At 41.9% G+C, this 19,823-nt stretch overlaps 1 protein-coding gene across 2 annotated transcripts in view; it reads left to right on the top strand.

The window, feature by feature from the left end:
* Positions 1-279: 279 nt before the first annotated feature.
* LOC140479920 (zinc finger FYVE domain-containing protein 9-like) overlaps positions 280-19,823 on the top strand; it is a 118,823-nt gene continuing 99,279 nt past the window's right edge. The window contains exon 1 of one of the 2 annotated variants that reach the window (XM_072574297.1): positions 280-449. The gene's annotated coding sequence lies outside the window, so the exon portion shown is untranslated. Of the gene's footprint in view, positions 450-1,027; positions 1,118-19,823 lie in introns of those variants that run through there. The other variant, XM_072574298.1, reaches the window with a different exon arrangement.

Genomic DNA, 19,823 nt, shown 5'->3' on the forward strand with positions numbered 1-19,823 from the left:
CAGGAATCTTGTAGTAACTTGCTCATCAGAAGGACCAGGCTCTGCTCGGGGAGTTACACCTCTGATTGGCTGTTCACTGAAGCAAGTAAGCTCTAGACCAATTAGAAAGATCCATTTCGACTCTAACGATCTGATTGGCGATCCGCACAACGGCGACGGTTCTGAGAATTTGGATTGGTCAGTTGATGGGTTGGGGGTGCGGCGAAAGGGGGAGACGTGCCGGCGATTGGACAGATTGGATGCCGCGGTCGGATTGGCGGTTGGACGGCTGCTGCTGGTATTTTCCAAACGTCAAGCGCGTGATGGATGGCTGTTGAGTTAATGTCGACGGCGGAGCGGGCAAAACGTTGCGGATTTTGCCTATTAAGATGCAGAGCGGATAATAGCGAAGGACGGCGTGGCTGGCGACATTTTTCCATCCCGTCCTGGAAGCGATGAGCCCGTGTCTGGTAAGGAAATAAAGTCCGGGAGTGATGTGATTTTTTTTTTTATTTTTTAAAAGGGAGTTGGACCGCCCTCCGTGCGACCCCGAGGGCTCGGTGGATAATGCGCCTGCTGAGGAGATGGCAGCCGAGGGCCAGCGTCTGTTTTGCGGATATAACTGAAGCAGATACTCCCATGCTTCGGGTAGGCCTAAGAAGACACAGAAGACAGTCTCCCGCTTGGCTTTCTGAACACGAATTGCTTTTGGGGGGGAGGAGGCGTGTTTGTGTGGTTGGTTGGTTGGTATAGTGTCTGGTAAATCTGTAAGCGTTTGAATTTTGTCACTAGTCCGAGATTTAAATGCTGCGGATTATAACCGATCGCGCACAGCCCGTAGGGGGGCGGGGGGGACGGAATGGGTGGGTGAAAGCATTCGTTTATCTTGCAGGGTGTAACTCCTCGACTTGACGGCACTCCTGCGTTTTGACTACGAATGCATTTGACTCGGCTTTCATTAGCATGAAACATAACTGCAAAATGACTTGTTGGTTTAAAAACTGCTTCGCACCTTTCCCGTAGTCTTCATAGACGAATCGCAAGATTTTCAGAATCCCTAACAGTGGGCTGGAGGTTTTACAATCCTTTTGTTTTTGGTCTCCGGTCAAAAAAGAATGTGCCGCAGGATCATAGTACGGTATAAAGTTTTCCCATTATTCATGTCGGGCTTCTGTTGTAAATCGCAAACGATGACCGAGACAAAATAGTGTAGGACGCTTTTTGGATCCAAAACAAACACGAGATCAGTCGTTGGTTTCAGCCTGTTTAGCCCTACTATGTCGAGGGCATATTTCTCACCCGGCCACATTGTTCAGAAATATTATAAATTGTAGGATTTGTTTTGAGTACTGTGGTGCCGGAGGTTCGCTGCGCAACTTTTGTGCTTATTTTGGAGCAGGAGGACAAAGGAACAACTCTACACCACTCAACCGAAAGTTTCAAAGTTGTGTGATCCATGTCAAAATTCATTTTGGTGATTGTCCGAAAAGTTAGTTTGGTTGGAAGGGAGCAGTAAGCTTTGTATGACAGAGTGGGCCTGGAGCTGTAAGAGTTGGTGAGTGCCATGCATTTAGTATGGAAAGCAACTCCGACTACTTCGTTAGCAATAAGAGCGATAAGTTCGGTAGAAGTTTTCCTTAGTACCGTGAACAAGTTATGTTACTTCGCTATAATGAAATGGAGTTTGCAGTTTAATATGGATTAAGATTTTGGGTTTTAAAAACTTTATAAGGGTGAGATGGGAGAACGTGTTTATGAAGAAATGCTTACTGGGTTGGTGTTTATTTCACTGGAACAGAGGTTAAAGCGAAAATCTTCGCCTTTCGCAATAGTAAATTTTGACAGGAGTAATGAGTATGACCGTCCCGAATTTGCTATGTTCTAGCTGCTTCTGCCCGGAGATCTGCTATCATGGTACGCCGCGCTGCATTTTAGCGTATCTGCTGTAGCTCGTCTGTAACTATGCTCTGACATTGGTGTCGAAGAGTATGATGCTGGGAAAGCACAGCCGGTCAGGCCGCATCCCAGGAGCAGGAGAATCGATGTTTCGGGTGACATTGGTGATCCAACTGTACCTATGTCAACTTCTCTTCTGCCCTCCACTCTGCAGCTTTTCGGTTCCGATGTCAGAATTCAGACTTTTCTGGATATCATTTTCTAAGAATTGTTTTTGATGTTCATTTGATTTCTGTGTGTGTGTGTATGGAATTTTTAACGTACTGCTTTAATCTTCACGTTCTTACTGGGCAAAGAAAGAGGTCAGAAAATTTTATTTTGCCAGGCTGCCATACAAATAACTAACAAGGTGGAACTATAACACACTTCAAAAGAGAATTGTACATATGAGGAAAAGATAAGTGGAAGGAAATAGGCAGTTTGAATTGCCTTGCCTTTCACTGCCTTGAACTGCTGAAGCATTTTTCCAGTTTGTTGAGATTGGTTTGGTGTTAAATGTTGGCCAAGTTGTGTGGAGACCTTTTCCACCCTTTTTTAATGTACAGATTGTACTCCTGAAGATGTGTTTTAGTTTACTGTTTTTACTTGAATAAGATTCAACTTTTTTCTTGCTAGATTTTCAGCTAACATTATGTGCTTATTTCTGTAATAACCTTGTGACTGAGATGTGTGCGCTACTGCTGAGCCAAGGCTAGCACCAAAGGAAAATGAGATTTATGTACAGTAGATGGTTAAATTTTTATTTAACATTTTGACTCCTTTTTTTTAATGTTTGGAATAAGCAAGTCAAGTTTGTCTTTCATTAAATTTTAAGTTACCTGAAATCATAAATTTAAGGAAATAAATGGCAAACAGGAGATTGGAGGATGTCTTGCATAAATTACAGTGGTAAATATGGAGTCTTGGGTTGCTTTAAAAGATAGTACAAGGATTTTGGACTCTTAATTCCTTGGACAAATTGCATGCAACTTCTCTGCATTCCAAAGCTATTGGTTATACTCCTTTGCAACTTTCCCAGGCTGACCTATCTGTCGTTTTAGTTTGAACTCAGTTATTCACTGTGCTGCCTTTATCAAATTCAGTTATTCTTCTTATGAGGACAGTGGGAAATATATGTAAAAATACAGTTTTAACTAGTTGCTGTAAGATTTGTAATTTATATGGATTACTGTTATAAAGTTAGAGACGGCAAATTAAATGTTGGTCTCTTTCATAAAATAGTATGGCAAAATCTATACAAGGCCCTCAGCCCTTGTCAGACCACAGCTGGAATACTGAACAGTTTGACTCCTTTTATCTAAAAAGATATTCTGGCATTGGAGGCAGTCCAGAGAAGGTTCACTAGATGGATCTTGGGTATAGAGGGACTGCCTCATGGGGAGAGGTTGATTACATTGGGTCTATACTTATTGGAATTTAGTATAATGAGAGGTGACCTTTATTGAAAGAAAACAATATTCTGAGGGCACTTGACAATGTAAACCTGGAAATATTAATTTTTTTCCCCTTTTGTAGGAGAATCTAGGATCAAATGGCATCATGTTAGAATAAGACATTGCCCACTTAAGACAAATCTCAAAAGGAGACTTTTAATATTCTTAAAGACTTGCCTTCCACAGCCATATGCAATGAATTCCACAGATTTAATATCTTCAGAATCATTTCGTGTGTTTTGTCTTGCATTAGTGAACCTTACTGAGATTATATTCTTTGATCGCAGATTCTCCCACAAGGGGAAACCATCTTCTGCATCAAGACCCCAAAATAGTCAAACTATTTGTTTCAAATAGTCCATTGAGTCACCTCCTAAACCTATGGGGACATGGTGGCATAGTGTTGATGTTACTAGGTGAGTAATTCAAGACCAATGTCTGAGGACATGGGCTCAAATTCTAGCATGGCAACAGGAAGAATTTGAAACTAATCAATCTGAAATGTGAAGCTAGCTGTCAGTGATGCTTGTGATTCTTCCAGTTTCATAGTGTCAGGAAGGAAATGTTTTGGATTTTCCAACCAGAGGAGATGGTTGCTTTACTTAGTTTTTATTTATCAACCTGTTCAGACATGTTACAACAACTCTAGAGCTTATGGGATTTGAACCTGAGCCTCCTGGTCCAGAGGTAGGGCTCTACCACAAGTCTCCTGTATCAGGTCGGAAGAGTTTGAGGGAGTTTAATTTGATAGACAAATTAATTTGTGGGCGGCACGGTGGTACAGTGGTTAGCACTGCTGCCTCACAGCGCCTGAGATCCGGGTTCAATTCCCGCCTCAGGCGACTGACTGTGTGGAGTTTGCACGTTCTCCCCGTGTCTGCGTGGGTTTCCTCCGGGTGCTCCGGTTTCCTCCCACAGTCCAAAGATGTGCAGGTCAGGTGAATTGGCCATGCTAAATTGCCCATAGTGTTAGGTAAGGGGTAAATGTAGATGTAGGGGTATGGGTGGGTTATGCTTCGGCGGGTCGGTGTGGACTTGTTGGGCCGAAGGGCCTGTTTCCACACTGTAAGTAATCTAATCTAATCTAATCTAATCTAAATTTGCATGCATGGAGGGCTCTTGAGTTTCTGCCTCTGGAATAGACAGGAAATGAACCGAGGCATTCTAGCTCAGGTGTATGGAAACCTTAAATTCAAGATAAAGGGAGATAGTCAACATACAACTGAAGACGTTGTACATAAATGCGTGCATATGCAAAACTAGGTAAATGAGATTGAAATTAGCAGGTACGATGTTATAGGTATTACATGCTAGGCTGCAAGGGGTTTGGGGCTGAGAACTAAATATGCAAGGATACGCGTCCTATCAAAAAGGCAGGCATATTGGCCAAGGGATCGGGCCTGTCTTGTTAGTAATAAATTGATAGCAAGAAATGATATCCAGTCGGAAGGTGTAGAACCTATGTGGTCAAATTTGAAGACTTGTGGATGCAAACGGTCCCTGTTGGCTGTTATCTACAGGCTGCTTAGTAGTCTAGATACGAGGCAGAAAACTTTGATAGGAAAAACATTATTTCAATAAAGGGTGACTCCAGAATGCAGATGGACTAGGAAAATTAGGTTCATAGCAGATCCCCAAGAAAAGGAATTATAGAAGTTTACAAAATTGAGGTGTATGGATAGGGTAAATAGGCAAATCCCTAGGGTTGGGGAGTCCAGAACTAGAGGGCATGGATTTAGGGTGAGAGGGGCAAGATATAAATGGGACCTAAAGGGCAACTTTTTCACGTAGAGGGTGGTACATGTATGGAATGAGCTGCCAGAGGAAGTGGTGGAGGCTGGTACAATTGCAACATTTAAGAGGCATTTGGATGGGTATATGAATAGGAAGGGTTTGGAGGGATATGGGCCGGGTGCTGGCAGGTGGGACTAGATTTGGTTGGGCTATCTGGTTGGCATGGACGGGTTGGACCGAAGGGTCTGTTATTTTATTCAGTTCCCTGTAACTGCATGCCAAGTCTTTTAAGGCTCGACATGCAGTTACGGGGAACTGAATAGGTGCTTTGTATCAGTTCTCGCAATGGAAAACACCAGCAGCATACCAAAACTTTGAGAGATTTGGGGGAGCAGACATGCATATAGTGACTAAGAAGAAAGTGCTGGGGAAGCTGAAAGGTCTGAAGGCGAATAAATCGCTCAGTGTCCTGAAAGAGATAGCGGTGGCATTGGTCTTTCGGGGATCACTGGAGTCCGATCCCAGAAGACTGGGAAATGGCTAATCCTTTAAAAAAGGAAGGAGGCAGACGGCACAATCATAGACCATTTAACCTGACCTTGCTCATTGGCAATATTTTAGAGTCGATTATTAAGGATGAGATTGTGGAGTACTTGAAATGAATTTTAAGATAGGGCTGAGTCAACATGGCTTCATTTGGGAAGGTCATGGCGAAAAATCTGTAAGAATACAAATGAGCATGTTAGACAAAGGAGAGCCAGACCATCAAAGCTTACACGTGAGGTTTGATCATCTCCTACTCAGCGGCCCAGAAAAAATTAAAGGGAGAACAACAGCGCCTGCTCGAAGCTCGCTTAAAAGCAGCTGGAACAGCATACGCTGATAGACCTTCTATTATCAAATTGCAAAGGATTATGACCCTTGGGACAGCTCTAAACACTACGTTTACCCAAACGGCTAAGAGGGAAATATTATTTGCAAAACAAAGGTTATATGAATTTGGCGACAAACTGGATAGATACTTAGCGTTTCTTACAAAGAAAAAAAAGGCCCCTCAAACTATCAATTCTATCAAGGAAAGTATGGGTATTTTGACTCAGATCATAAAAGGATTAATGCAATCTTTAGAAAATTTTATTCTGATTTATATAAATCGCAGGATTGTGAAGACAGGACTAGGAGGATGCAATAATTTTTTAAAAATTTGACCTTTCCGGGCCTAACTCCAGAACAGGTATCGGTCTTAAATGTTCCCCTAACAGTCCAAGAAATACTTGACGCAATCGGGCAACTTCAGAGCGGTAAGGCACCTGGCCCAGATGGTTTTTGAGCTGAATTCTATAAAGAATTTACAGGAATATTGGCTGGTCCACTAATGGACATGTATAGCTATGCATATAGTCAGGGCTGTCTCCCGCCTTTGCTGAAAGAGGCAAATATCTCTCTTATCCTTAAAAAAGGAAAGGATCCAGAAGATTCTGCGTCATACAGACCAATATCCTTGCTAAATGTAGATTTTAAAATCCTTTCTAAAACGTTAGCATTGAGACTAGAAAGGGTACTGCCACATATCATAAAGGAGGATCAGACGGGGTTTATTAAGGGCCATAGATCATCCAATAATATTGGAAGGGGACAAAGGAGAGCCAGTGCATGTGATCCATTTGGATTTGCAAGAAGGCCTTTGACAAGGTGCTGTGCAATGGGCAGCTAAATAAGACAAGCCAGTGGTTTTAGAGGCAAGGTACTGGCATCGATAGAGGATTGGCTAACCGGCAGAAGGCTGAGAGTGAATAAAATAGGTAGTTTTCAGGATGGCAGCCAGTGACTAGTGGAGTTCTTCTGGAGTCAGTATTGGGACCGACATTAATGATCTGGATGAAGGGGTTGAGAACATTGTTGCTAAGTTTGCAGATGATGCAAAGATAGTTGTTTAGGTAGTGTTGAGGCAGCGGGGAGGCTGCAGAACAATGTACAGGCTAGGAGAGTGGGCAAAGAAATGACAAATGGAATACAATGTGGGAGTGTTGGTGATTATGCACTTGAGAAGAAAAGAGGTACTATTTTCCTAATGAGGAAAGGCTTCAGAAATCTGAAGCACAAAGGGACTCAGGAATCCTAGTTCAGGATTCTCAGGGTTATCATGCAGGTTCAGTTGGCAGTTAGGAAGGCAAGTGCAATGTTATCATTCATTTGAAGAGGGCTAGAATACAAGAACAGAAACTTACTGCTGAGGCTGTGTAAGGCTATTGTCAGACCGTGTTTGGAATGTTGAGCAGTTTTGGGTCCCACGTGAGGAAAGATGTGGTGTTATTGAATGGTGTCGAGAGAAGGTTTACAAGAATGATCCTGGGGCTGAAGGGCTTGTCATATGAGCAATCCTGGGTCTATACTCAGTGGAGTTTAGAAGGATGACATGGGAGCAGGATCTGATTGAAACTTGCAGAATACTGGGAGGCCTGGATAAAGTGGATGTGGAGATGTTTGCACTGGTTAGAGAGACCAGGACCGATGGTGCAGCCTCAGAGTGCAGTTTCAACCTTTTAGAACTGGGATAAGGTCGAATTTCTTTAGTGTGGTGAATCTGTGGAACGCCTTGCTGTGGAGGCTGAGCCATTGTGTGTTCTTAACTGGTGAGGGGGATCAAAGATTATGGGGCGAAGGCAGGGCAAGGAGTTTGAGAAATCTATTAGCCATGATTGAGTAATGGGCAGACTTGAAGGGCTGATGGCCTTGTTTTGCTGCTCTGTCTTATGATCTTTTGTTTTGCTGCTTTCTGCAGGTTTTCTCTATTTAAATAATATCTTGTTCTTTTGTATTCCCTTCAAAAATGAGCAACTTCACATTTTCCCACATTATACTCCATTTGTGAACTTTTTATATGCTCTCTTGTCACACTTTCACATGTGCTAAATCTTGCTCTTTTTATGGTCATCAATTTTATGGTCAATTTGATTTGTTAACTGGATAAACTGGTTGCTGACTTTCTTTTCTGTGTTATTGCTTTGTACTCATCTTTTTCAATTTATTTTTCGAAGGCACCATAGTAGATTTATTCCTGGTGTCACTGGTTCATTTTGGTCAGCACCTTGAGACCGTATTTATTGCATGGAAAATGTCTGCAAGTAATACAAATTGAGAGAACTACTGTTGGTTAAAGCTTTTCAAATAGCTGCATGAAATTTAGCACATACATGCTTAGTACCTAAGGTGTGACTTGTTTTTCAGAATATTAGCTGGAGGGTGTTGCTATGGGTTCTAATAGCGTAACAGGTTCTCTATATGATATGCATAAGGTTATTAAGATGTGGATCTGGGTGATCCAAGATGGTGGCGATCTAGGAGGATTGCTTTGCAGAGCTCAGCACCACAGCAGAAGTGGGATGAATTTCTAACCCGCCCAACCCAGACCATCGTGATATCCTGGGACCCTAGAAACGTCGTGGAGTCAAAAGAAACAATGGAAAAATGGACTTCTCTGCATTTTTGCTGTCCAGAAATGCCGAAGGAGGGAGGAGGAATGTCTGAGGCTGGTCCCGCGGCACAGCCTGCAGAATCCTCTGACCCTATTACCTACCAAGACCCTGGTGAACTAGCTTACAAAATCTTGCGAGATGCTGGCCAGCTTCTCCTCTATCATGCTGCAGAAGGATGAACAGCAGCTGGGAGACTTTGGGGGGGGGCGGAAGGACGAATGAGGTTGAGCACAGAGTCACAGTGGTGGGAGCTGATGCCTGTTCCTTCAGGGATAGGATCCAAGCCCTGGAGATGCAGGTCCATAGTTTGCATGACCAAGTGGATGATCTTGAGAACAGGGACAGGAAAAAGAATATTTGGATCAACTGTCTGCCTGAGGGCAAGGAAGGTGAGCAGCCTGTGGAATTTATTGAGGGCTGGTTGCTGAAATTCCTTAACTTGGAGACTGGCACAAGAGGCTTGAAGATAGAAGGCTCACCAGGTCACAACGCAATCAGGTCTGGGTCAATGTTCTCTCCTGGTGTGGTTCCATCACTACAGAAACCAGGGGAGAATCATGGAAGCTTCCAGAATCCAGTGGAATGATCTGAAGGCCCTAATATACGAGGTCTCTGAGATCATGTTCTTCCAGGACTTCTCAAAGGTGGTGATCCAGAAAAGAGAATCCTGTGACTGTCAAGAGAGAATTTGAGGGAGTTTGGGATTCAGTACTCTGAGGTATCCGGCGGTGCCTCAGAGTACCTTTGGATCTGTGCATCGCTTTGACACATTGGAGAAGGCAAGTGCCTCTGGACAAATTAACCTAATCTGAACAACTTACTATGTACAAATAGTAGTGTTAAAGAACAAAGAAAATGTACAGCCCAGGAACAGGCCTTTTAGCTCTCCAAGCTGAACCAATCCAAATCCACGGTCTATACCGATCGCCCATTTCCTAAGCATCTGTATCCCTTTGCTCCCCACCTACTCATGCATCTGTCCAGCCGCACCTTTTTAAATGAATCTACTGTGCTTGCCTCTGCTACCTCTGCTGGCAACATGTTCCAGGCACCTACCACCCTCTGGTTGGAGCTTTATTACCAATAAAAAAAAGGGAAAGAATTTGGTTTAAAGTTTGTTTGGCGGTGGTTGAGATGTGTACTTTCAATTTCTAAGTTACACCAGAGAATGAGTGGGATATTTACCCCATTTTTTTAAAAACAAAATTTTCTTATTGCTATTCCTTGGTGTATTTACTTTCTTTTCTGCTCTAGTTAGGAGGGAAAATGGTTGGAACTAGATGCCTACTTATGGACAGTTTGGGATGGGTATTTGTCCCCTTTTGAGCAGGGGGTGAGTTCCCCTATTCAGTGCTATTGGTGCTTTAAATAAATGTTGGTTTGTTTTTTTTTGGTTTTTGTTTTTTAATCTTGATAGTTTTGTAGGTTTGTTAAATGTAGCGGTTTTAGTTTGTATTTTTAAGTTTGATGGATCATATGATGCTAAGGCTCAGCACTTTGTGGTTAGAGTTCCTCCTCTCTGGAATTTAAATGTTACTGCAAAAGGTTATAGCTGATGACTTGATTAAGTATGTACCTCAATGTCAAGGGGAGTCACACCAATTAAGAGGATGAAGGTACTTTTTTGAGTCTTTCTAAAAGGAGAAGGTGGATATTGCTTTGTTACAAGAAACCTATTGGATGATGAGGAGCATTTTGAAACAACAGCAGAACAGCTCTGATTTGTGTTTACTTTTCATTTTAATACCAAAAGTAGAGGAGTGGCTATATTGGTAAGGAGGAATCTACTAAAGTTAGTAGAGTGTGTTACGACACGCACCGGGAGGCTTGTAATTCTTGAAGCCCTGATAAATGGGGAAGAATATGGTGTTTTTAAATGCTTATTGCCCTCCAGTTCATTCCCTCACATTTCTTGTGAGATGCATTTTCTAAACTGATCAGTCTTGAGTCACGGCATATCATTTTAGGGGGAGATTTCAACTGTTTCATGGATCCCACAGTAGACAGGTTGCCCAAAGGCCCCCCCAGTACCCTCTGTACAAGTTAAACAATTAATGGATCTCTGTGTGGATTTAGGGTTGGTGGACATCTGGAGGCGTCTCCATCCTACAGTTAGGGATTTTACATCTTTTTTTTTTCCCACTTTTTTTTTTCTGACCCCTGTGCCAACCCTGGACTTGGTGGCATCGTGTACGATTGGTAATATTACCAAATCTGATCATTCTCCAGTGTACCTGTTCGTTAAGATTAAGGATGCTCAAGTGGATTTGAGGCACTATTGAATGGATCACTTTATCCTAGAGGATAATAAGTTAGTATAGTATTTCTCCTAGACATTAAGTCAGGCTCAGTTAGTATCCTGGAGAAAGTAAGGTTCGCAAGTGTGTTGCTGGAAAAGCACAGCAGGTCAGGCAGCATCTGAGGAGCAGGAGAATCGACGTCTGGGGCTGGGGGTTAGTTATTTCCTACTCTGCCAGTGGGAAGTGGCAGAAGGGTGAGCAGCAACGTCTCCTTGAAGCATGGTTGAAGGCAGCTGAGAAGGCTTACTTTGACAGGACCTTTGTTGGTCAAACTACAGAGGATGAAAGTGCTGTGGTCTGCTTTGAATTCCATGCTCTCTCAGCAAAGAAAGAGCTTACTTTCGCAAAGCAAAAGTTGTATGAGCATGATGACATGGCATATCTTGCCAGGAAAAGGATTACCTCACAAGCCATTGCGGTAATTTGGGAAGGGTCTGGGAACTGAAGATGCGACTCCAAAAAGATTAATGTGGCATTCCAGAGATTTTACTGTTATACCAATCTGAGGGTTGTGAGGAGGGGTGGGCCAAAATGGAATTTTTTTAAAAAAAGGATCTGGAGCTCCTGGGCGTGACCCCTGAGCAAGAGTCCTTTCTCAATGCCCTCTTATCAGAGCCAGAGGTGCAGGAAACTGCGAAGCAGCTTCAGAATGGAAAGGTGCCTAGTCCTGACTGACATCCCAGCGAAGGTTTATAAAATTCTTTATAGACTATCGTTAGGACTGATGCTTAATATTTAATGACTCGGACAGCCATGATTGTCTCTCGTCATCTTTGAGATTGGCCAATATTTTGCTTATTCTTAAAGCGAAGGTCCCAGAGGACTGTGATTCATACAGGCCCATTTCATTCTTCAATGTGGACTTTAAAATCCCCTCTCAGACTCTTGGGTTAAGGCTGGAGACAGTTACCTTCTAGCGTTAGAGGATCAGACTGGCTTCATAAAGGGCTGCAGTTCCTCCAATATTGTTAGGAGGCTGTCAACAACAGTCAATACAGGGATTGGTGATTTTGCTCTATGCAGAGAAGGCATTTGACAGAGTTGAATGGCTTTAACTTTTTTCTATACTCTGGAGCGGTTTGATTTGGGTGAAGTTTTTATAAGATAGAGAACCTTTACCTATAATGACAGTCTCACTGCAAGTCGATACCAATTGGGTGTGATCAAGCAATTTTAACATTTTTAGGGGCAGCCGGCAGGGCTGTCCTTTTTTTTTTGCCACTGCTTTTTACGTTGGTGGTTGAAACATTGGTGGAGGCCATTCATTGCGATCCTAATATATCCGCTCCAGAATTGGGGTCAAAATTACATAGGACATTGTCCACGTTCAACAAAGTCTTGACAAAGTTTTTGTCAAATCCAGCAGTTTCAGTGCCTCGCCTGATGCAATGTATTTGCACATTTGGTGCTTTTTCAGGGTACAAGATTAATCTTGCAAAATCTGAGGCTGTGCCTATGGATAGTCTTACGAAGGTGAGAGGGTGAATGTCAATTCCCATTTAAGTAGTCACAGGGGGTTTTGTATATTTGGGCATATTCATTACTCCAGTTCTGGATCGATTTGTTCAAAGCCATTTTTGTTCAATTATTTGACAAAATCAAACGAGACCTTCAAAGATAGGAGGTGCTCTGGTCTTGTGGTTGAGTTGGATAGTGCTAACTAAGATGAATATTCTCCCCCTATGCGCCCCCTTTTCTTTTTAAAAAGTCAACATTCAGGAGACTGAACGTCTGGTTCAGCTCCTTCATTAAATTAGCTAAACTGCAACTTAGATTGGGGAGATTGGACTTTCCGGACACACACACAAACAAGCTTTGTTGCTAGCTTTTAATCCTAGGTGAGTGATTGGGCCTGTGGGGACCCTCTTTCAGTTTGGTTAGATAGCAAAGCCTCCCACGCAAGGTGCCCCCTTGCTTGCTGTTTCTGGACAAAATGAGGACAGTTAAGGAATATTGCCATAAACCCAATAGTTATCAATACTGTTAAAGCATGGAGGGCAGTTCGGCAGAGGGAAGACAATATTGGCAAAACATCATCTTTACACCTATAGTGGGTATGCCAGTTTTCAACTGGGGATTCAGGATTCGAGCGTTGGGCAGCTAGGGGTCTATCTTGCATGTGTGATTTTATTTTGAGGGAGACACGATGATGTCCTTTGATCAGTTAGCACGGAAATATGAGCTATCTAACAGGGACCTCTTTTTTTAAGTTAGGGATGCTATTCAAAAAAAACCTACACTTTTGATCCCTCTACATCCAACATGGGAGGGTACTCAGTGCTAAGAGTACGCTTTCTATTAACACTTTATATCACTTGACTGGTGCCCCCTCAGATGAGTTTGTTTGACTCTGTGTGGGGGAGAGAGCTAGGTGTTCAAGTCTGCTCAGTGGCATGGGAAGATATTTGGGGGAAACTCAAGAAAGATATCAATTTGCAATAGGACCTATACTTTGAAGAATCTCCATAGGGTCCACTTGGCTCTGAAGTCAAAATTTAAACTAGAGATATCTTCAACACTTCCCAAGTGCACGGTCTGTATGGGCACTCTCACCCATTGTCTCTGGTCTTGCAATAGGCTTCAAACATACATGTCTGTCTGTCTGTCTGTCTGTGCACAAAAGAGAACTTTTTTTTAACATACTCACATTTGCACAAAGAGTATTTTGCTAGGTTGGGTATTCAACACCTTCTTCTCCCCCCCCCCCCCCGGCCTGTCGGATTGGCGGAAGATTGTTATGGGGCATATTCCCTTAGACATTCCCACAAGTATAAGAAACCACAAAACTAAGAATTTTTATAAGACATGGCAGCCCAATTTGGAATACCTGGACACAGATTTATCTGCCACACTAAAAAGGGTTTTATGTAGCTGTAACGATTGTGTTTTACGAGTCCATTATCCAGGGAGGAGGAATTATGAACATGTCTTGTTTGGCTGAGTTGAGTTATTAATATGTATTAGTTTGTTGGTTATTTATTTAAATAGTTGGGGTTTTTATTATAGATTTTCCTATATATATTTTTTTTAAAAAGGGCAGCTATCTAAATATTGACACCTAGTCATATATTGCAAGGCCCACTATGATTAGTCGGATGCTTTTCTGTGTATTTTACTTTATGGCACAGTTTTAGTATTGCTATAGCAAAGTCATGTAATTTGTTTGAATCATTGAAGTATTTTAGATTTGCCTTGGGTGATTCGCTGAATTACTGTTTAATTTTATGCTGTTGATGGGTTCATGATTTTTGGCTTCACTTAGTGAAGCTTTTTGTTGACTATGAAATTTAAATTTCTCCAGTCTTTTAAACTCTTAACTGCCCCATCCTTGTTTGTGTAGGTCAAGCTCTTTTATAATGCTACAATCTATTCTCTATTTTCTCCATCATTCAGCTGCCTCGGCCTTGAAATTCTCTCAACTCCTGTATCATCAGTCAGTTAACCTTTTTTTTGAGCTATTTTTGCTGTCTTGACCTACTAATTCAGTGTCACACATGGTCTAAATAAATTAATTGTGTGAGCATTATATTCCAGCTCTATATGTGGATTTAATTACATTGTCTTGTCAATTTTTGATCAATGCAATGTTTGGTGTTCAGTGAAGTAGGTGAGGAAATGCTATCATACAGCTAAATGTAGTTTGTAAGCTCCAGTTGTTGTAATGGCTTCACTCTCAGCTTCCCCATATTCATTTCTGTTTCAAGTATAGATATTCATTTATGTTTCTACCACATTTGCTTTGAGTTGCACCACTATAAATTACAGACCTCTGTCTGTTTTTATGCAGCAGTTTATATTCAGATGAGGAAGAGTCACCAGTAACAATTTGCTTCTGTCCCTGATTCTAGAAAATACCTTTTTATTAGAGGTTGGTAACTGACGTGCTATCTGCTAGTCAGGCCAAATCCTTCAATAAGTGGAGCTATGGCAGTGTGTGCTGTTGAGCAGATGAGACCTGATAGCAAAAAACTATGGTAGCTTAACCATGCCAAGCTGGGGAGTGCAGACCACAACCTGAACCTGAAAAACCGACGTGAGGAAAGGCCAAAAAGCAAATCCTATACGATGAGCAGTTCCACATAACTAACAAGATGTTTTAGTTTCATAAAACCTCCCTGGAGGCTTATGTAAACATGTAGGGAAATGCGCTGCGAATTAGCAAATGCAATTCAATACATAAGTGTGAGGTGTTGCACTTTGGAAAGTCAAACCAAGGTAGGACTTACGCCGTAAATAGAGTCAGAATCATAGAGATGTACAGCATGGAAACAGACCCATTGGACTAACCCGTCCATGCAAACCAGATATCCCAACCCAATCTAGTCCCACCTGCCAGCACCCGGCCCATATCACTCCAAACTCTTCCTATTCATATACCTATCCAAATGCCTCTTAAATGTTGCAATTGTACCAGCCTCCACCACATCCTCTGGCAGCTCATTCCATACATGTACCACCCTCTGCGTGAAAAAGTTGCCCCTTAGGTCTCTTTTATATCTTTTCCCCTCTCACCCTAAACCGATACCCTCTAGTTCTGGACTCCCCGACCCCAGGGAAAAGACTTTGTCTATTGATCCTACCCATGCCTCTCATAATTTTGTAAATCTTTATCAGCCTCAGCTCCAGGGAAAACAGTCCCAGCCTGTTCAGCCTCTCCCTATAGCTCAAATCCTCCAACCCTGGCAACATCCTTGTAAATCTTTTCTGAACCCTTTCAAGTTTCACACCATCCGTCCGATAGGAAGGAGATCAGAATTGCACGCAATATTCCAACAGTGGCCTAACCAATATCCTGTACAGCAGCAACATGACCTCCCAACTCCTGTACATAGTTATTTGAAAGCAGCTTCACGTTGGTGAAGAAGGCATCTAGCATTGCTGGTCTTTATCGGTCGAGGCATTGAGTATGGGAGTTGGGACATTGTTATTGTTGTATAAGTTGTTGGTGAGGCCACACTTGAAGTATTGTCTATGGGTTTGGTCAACCCATTTATAGGAAAGACATACTGGTAGTTAAATTGGAAAGAGTGAAAAGATTTGTGAGGATGCTCCCAGGACTAGTATGCCTGGAGGGTGGCCAGGGTAGGACTTTATTCCATAGAATGTAGGAGAATGAGGGCTGACCTTATTTAGGGGCATAGATAGGATGAATGCATAAATCTTTTTTCCCCAGGGGTGAGGAGTTGAAAACTAGAAGGCATAGGTTTAACGTGATGGGGAAAGATTTAAGAATGGCCTGAGGGGCAACTTCTTCCCTCCAGAATGTGGTGTGTATATGGAGTGGGATGCCAAAAAAAGTGGTTAAGGCAGGTATTATAGCAATAATCAAAAAAATTTTGATAGGTACATGAATGTGAAGGGTTTAGAGGGGTAGGGACCAAATGCAGGCAACTGCAACTAGCTGAGTGGACCGCATGGACCAGTTTGGGCCAAAGGACCTGTTTCCATGCTGTATAATTCTATGGCTATGTTGTCAGTTCTGCTGTTGATTAAAATCCCTTTAGTTCTGGAAGTGAGATAAAAACAAAATTCTGGAACAACATTGCAGATTATTCCGAACTGTGGCATGAATAAAAAGTAATGCTTGGGGAGCAGAGCCATTTCCACAATGCAATTAGTATCTTTTCGTCAAAAGTCAGAATTGACATTTTGAATTTGCACATTTCATGGAAGCCTCGGATGATACAACACAGTAGAAGATCGTTGGCACATTGTCTCTTTTCCTGTAGCCCTGCAAGCTTTTGCTGTTTGAATATTTATCCAATTCCCATCTTTTGAGAATTAAGATTGAACGTGCTTTTCCTGTCTTACAAGGCAGTGATAATCATAGTTCACTGCATATCCTCCCTTGTACCATCTGATTTTCTCAAATGTCTTGAATCTGCAACTTCTGATTATTCATCTTTCTACCACTGGAAATAATTTCTTATTGATCAAAATTCCTTGTTATTCTGGGCAGTTGTCCTTCTGTGCTAAGAAGCTTTTGTGGTCTCTATATAATGAAAATTCTTCAAGCCTAGAAAACATTTCATTAAATATCTGCACCATCCCTTAAGGCCTTGTCTCCTTTTGGAGTTTAGTTCCCAGGGTTGGACACAATACTCTAGCTGCGGTCTAACTAGCGTCTTACAGTTTAGGTTTTGTGTGATTTGTCTCTTTTTTTTCTTTTTCCTATATCTGTATAACTTGATGTGTTGCCTTTGACCATCTTGTTTGTATGTCCTCAGATCTCTGTTCCAACATACTTTTTGAAATTGTACTGTTTGCTTTAGATATCCCCGTTTTTTATTTTTCATATAAAACATATTAGTGCTGTTATTGAACATTCTGTTGCTGTTTCCTTTTTTATTGGGTGTCACCTTTTTTTTAAAAAAAATCTTTTTTGTAAATTTACAAATTTAACATCAATGCTTCATATTCTTAATAGTTCCAACAAAAAATGTATTTTATGTAGGGGTATGGATGTGGCAAATGTATTCATTACTTTGCATGTGAGACTTGTTATCCTTTGTACAATGCAACGTGTAAACTATAAATCATGTCTTCCAGCAAACACACTTAACTTCCTGGGAGGAAAAAAATCAAACACTTGAATGGGGGAGGAGTGGGGAGCAGAACATTTCTGACTTGAAAGATAATTGGGCATCTCAAGGTGGTCATGGTACTGGTAACACCATTTCAATCAATGAAATCCATGTATTTCCTACTCAGGAACTCAGCAAGCTTCCTTTTGAACATTTGTAGTAATCTTCATGTGCAGTGGGCAGCACGGTGACAAAAATAACTTTTGGCATATAAATACCGTAATGCTATTCCTACTTAATTTGTGCCGATGTCTTATTGTTTTGAAGTAATTTACAAATCTGAGCCTATGAATTAGGAGTCAAAGTAGGTCTTTTTAGTCCTTGAAACCTGCTCTGCCATTTAATAGGACAGTGGCTGATTTTATTTGTTTTTGAATTCTCCATTCCCATTTTCTGCTTCTAACCTTAGAGTTTTGTGGCAAGATTGTTCAGGAACTTTTATATTTCCAACAAGCCCAGTCTATCCAACAGTTTGTCATGAGACAACACATTCCTTTCATGTGTCAACCTAGTAAACAGAGCATGACGCTGGAAAAGCTCAGCAGGTCAGGCAGCAACCAAGGAGCAGGCAAATCAACATTTAGGGCATAGCCCTTCATTTCTGATGAAGGGCTTATGCCCGAAACATTAATTCGCCTGCTCCTCGGATGCTGCCTGACCTGCTCTGCTTTTCCAGTATCATGCTCATGATTCTGATCTCCACCACCTGCAGTCCTCACTTTCTCCTATCAATCTAGTAAACCTCTGAACTACCTGTGCACAGAATTTAAAGCACTTATAATTATCAAGGCTGCCGTCTCAATGTCTAAAGTTTTCTAAGGTTTAAAATGCCGTTTTTTTTTGTCTGGCGTAAATTGAGTGGACCCCATAAAATGTTTTTCTCAGACATGAATACATCCATCACAGAGTCATAGTTGTACAGAACGGAACCAGACCCTTTGGTACAACTCGTCCATGCCAACCAGATATCCTAAATTACTGTCCTCCCATTTGCCACAATTGGCCATATCGCTCTAAACCCTTCCTATTTATAAACCCATTCAGATGTCTTTTAATTCGGAGAAAGTTAGGACTGCAGATGCTGGAAATCAGCTCGTGGGTGGCATGGTGGCACAGTGGTTGGCACTGCTGCCTCTCAGCGCCAGAGTCCTGGGTTCAATTCCTGTCTCCGGCGATTGACTGTGTGGAGTTTGCACATTCTCCCAGTGTCTGTGTGGGTTTCCTCTGGGTGTTTCCTCCCACAGTCCAAAAGAAAATGTGCAAGTTAGGTGAATTGGTCATGCTAAATTGCCTGTAGTGTTTAGTGTTAGGGGGTAGGGGTAGGGGTAAATGTAGGGAAATGGGTCTGGGTGGGTTGTGCTTCAGTGGGTCGGTATGGATTTGTTGGGCCAAAGGGCCTGTTTCCACACTGCAAGTAATCTAATCTATCAGAGACGAGAGTGTGGTGCTGGAAAAGCACAGCAGTTGGGCAACATCCGAGGAGTGGGAGAATCGATGTTTCGGGTATAAGCCCTTCATCAGGAATCCTCCCTTCCTGACGAAGGGCTTCTGCCCAAAACATCGATTTTCCCTTGCTCCTCAGATGCTGTCTGACCAGCTGTGCTTTTCTAGCACCACACTCTTGACTCAGGTGTCTTTGACTGCTGTAATTGTATCAGTCTCTTCTACTTCCTCTGGCAGTTTATTCTGTACATGCACTGCCCTCTGCATGAAAAGTTGCCTCTTGGGTCCCTTTTTAAATCTTTCCCTCTCTCCTTTAAACCTATGCCCTCTATTTTTGGACTCCAACCCTGGGCAAAACACCTTGTCTATTCATCCTATCCATGCCCCTCATGATTTTATCAACTTATATAAGGTCACTCCTCAGCCTCTGATGCTCCAGGAAAAATAGCTGCAGCCTATTCACCCTCTCCCTATAGTTCAAACTCTGCAACCCTGGCAACACCCTTGTAAATCTTTTCTGCACCCTTTCAGGTTTAACAACATCTTTTCTATATAAGGAGTCTAAAGTTGGATCCTGTCTAAATCTCTTTCTGAATGAACAAAGTTATTCTCAATTTTAATATTTGTACTTTTTTTTTGTTTTGCTCTTTTTGACTTAGTACAAATTTTGAGGACACTTAATGAAATTTTGTTTGAAGTCAATTCAATTGTGCAGTTTGTTTGTCCCATCAATCAAGACGTTTATTGAAGTTGGTACATGAAAGATGCAGTTCCATTAAACAAGTTTTTGTTTCCGCTACCTAAAATAGAAAGCCAATTTAATATTCCTCCAGTTTTCTTCAGTTTAATTCCCTTTCTTGTGGCTTGATTAATATTGGGGCATTATACTTTGGGCACTAGCATCTCTCTGGCTTTGGC

Source organism: Chiloscyllium punctatum, chromosome 7 (genome assembly GCF_047496795.1).
Source record: "Chiloscyllium punctatum isolate Juve2018m chromosome 7, sChiPun1.3, whole genome shotgun sequence".
Taxonomy (NCBI): domain Eukaryota; kingdom Metazoa; phylum Chordata; class Chondrichthyes; order Orectolobiformes; family Hemiscylliidae; genus Chiloscyllium; species Chiloscyllium punctatum.